This window comes from Ciona intestinalis, unplaced genomic scaffold, assembly GCF_000224145.3.
Source record: "Ciona intestinalis unplaced genomic scaffold, KH HT000547.1, whole genome shotgun sequence".
NCBI lineage: Eukaryota > Metazoa > Chordata > Ascidiacea > Phlebobranchia > Cionidae > Ciona > Ciona intestinalis.
Window position 1 is genome coordinate 3,921 of NW_004190868.1, and position 2,708 is coordinate 6,628.

Consider the following 2,708-nt stretch of genomic DNA (forward strand, 5'->3'; position numbering starts at 1 on the left):
AGCCGCATCGAGCCTTGAACCCATTACCTCTGGGTTACAGGCAGGGGCGCTAACCACTATACCACGGCGCCGGACGGGCGCAAATTCAGAACCACGAAACACGACGCAGCCAATTGCATCGAACACCAATAATTTAAATGCATTTTCAGTTATTAGCATCAGACTCTGGCTACAACATTCTTCAGTGCAATAAATACGTACAATGATTTTCTCAGCGGAATAGCAATTGGATAGCGCCATCTGGGAGCTCGAATGGGTCTTTAGCCAAAGGTTTGGTTTTAAACAGTGATAAATTGAAACAATTACAAAATGAAACATAGGGTGAATTGCATTAAAATTCGTTAGCGCATAGCAGAGCTGTGAGGTCGAAGATAGACTCCTCCAACTTCGAACCGCGCTTGGAATAATTAAATTACAAAATGAAACATGGTAAATTGCATCAAAATTCGTTAGTGCATAGCAGAGCTGTGATGTCGAAGATAGACGCCCGAAAAGTTGTTGCAACTTCGAACAGCGCTTGGAATAATTAAATCAATATCAGCAGCGCTTCAGTATGAGGAAAAGATTTGCGGAGCTGTTTGCAGCAGGAGCAGACGTCGGCGACTTTGGCTGTTCGTGTAAAGCTGTTCCCGGACATGGCCGCGGTAGCAGCAGCTTACGTAAAGAGAAAAGCTTTCAATGTGTTTTTCTGCGGACAAAGCCACAAACCACAGAGAGACAAATCAAGTAACCTTGGTTTATCCGGTCCTCAATGCACGATAATTGCAGGAGTAAAAAGTATGGTTTCTCCAAACTTGTGGCAAATGCAAGGAAAGTCAATACCTTATACCGAGCGATTTATAGCCACCATGAACCAGTCAATTCTTGGATTAGAACTCGAGACAACAACATAAGTAACTATGACCTACTTTATAAATTAAACAACAGAACTTTGGAATTTTAGATAAAACAGTTCAGTGCTTTACAAGGTCTGCACCATATGCCGCCTGTCAGAATGTGACGCGCAAACAATTTCGAAGACGGTTGCACGAGTCTTGGAACAAGTTTAGCCATTGCAACTGACAGGAATACTTCCGTTATGAAAGGTTGATTGGTGGTAGTGTTTGCAACAACCTGTGCTTATCTGGCATTGTGCTGCTCACCGTTTGAATCTGGGTTTGAATCTGGGTAAAAGTCATTAAAAACGCATGAAGAAAATGTTCCTCCACACAGTTTTTTTTAATGTTCTCAACAACCAGTGCTACAACTATGGCCGATTAAAACAAATAGCATTCTCAAACTCCAACTGAAATGACGTTACTGCAGTCCTTTATCACAAAATGCTGTCAGTAAAGTTTCACATCATTAAGTTTCCCTTCACCAAGTACTATCAGTAATATATGGTGGTTTAATCTCAACTGGATTTTGACGCCTGCTTCAAGACTGGTCTTGGACAGTGTTCTTAATCTAGCTAAAGAAAATTGTACCACAGTGGACATTACGATAAACCCGCTACATAGAAGCGGCCGGAAAAGAAAAACTTCTTTAAACAAGTTAAAATCTAAAGCGAAACTCTGATACTATCAACTAAATCGTCGTTTTGCCACATGATAACTTACTTATTCTCCACTCACTGCAAGCCCTCAGCCACTTTCGTAACGACAAAGAGCCAAAGCGTCGTTTTGCCACTGATAATTCACTCATTCTTCACTCACTGCAAAGCCCTCGGCGCTAGTGAAAGTCAAAATGCCAACGAGCGTCGGAAGTCCGGACGGCCACACGTAAGAGCAAAAACAATTGTTAACAAGCAAGAGCTCAAAGACCAACACAGGCTGTATCTGTTCCAATGAGAGACACCATCATAAAGATAATATCATATTATGTTGTTCTTTAGTTAAAGAGCCGCCACAATAAGCTGGTACATAGTGGCCAGTTTTGTGTCGGTATTACGAGAGTACAAAATGAAACACACTTTTAATTTACCACAAAAATGAACAGATTGCTGCAGTAATTTTGAGCAGACGTTCTCCGAAACAATTTTCCTTCATTGATGTCCGGATCTGAAGTAAGTACAAATGGAACACAAGAAGTATACTTCTACACTATTTAGGTCGTGTTGATGAAGAGCTCAACAAAAACAAGGAGTAGTCTTTTTGTAAGACTACGAAATGGAACATACTTTTTCAAGTTGAAATGGACCAGATTGATGCAAATTCCAAATTACTTGTACAATTTACCGCTTGCAGAGCAATATTTTGAGCAGGAGTTCTCCGAAAGGAACTATATCTTTAAACCATGGCGCCCTCTATAACAGGCCTGGACACCGTCGGCGCCTCTCTCGAAACTGGAGGCGGATGGTTTTGCAGCGCTTGTACGAATTGTAGACAGTTTTGATGAGTTATTTGACGAATTATCGCATTAGATAGTGTTTGCTCGTGGTTTTAGCAGTTAATACAGTATGAATGTTTAATTTATTATTCGGTTTACGCGTATTATGTGTATAAAGTAGACAGTTGGTTATTTATAGTTGTGTTTAAGTACGATAACGAATGGCCGCCGGTGTAAGATTTTCCAATCGCACCCATGAGGTTAATCTAAATGCAATCATAAGGTTTTTTGATTAAGTAAGGTCTATCGCCAGGAGTTATATTATACATGCTCTGCTGCTGCACTGTGTTTTAAAACTACAAAATTCAAAGATTTCTTAAAATGTACATACCACTCAAAAA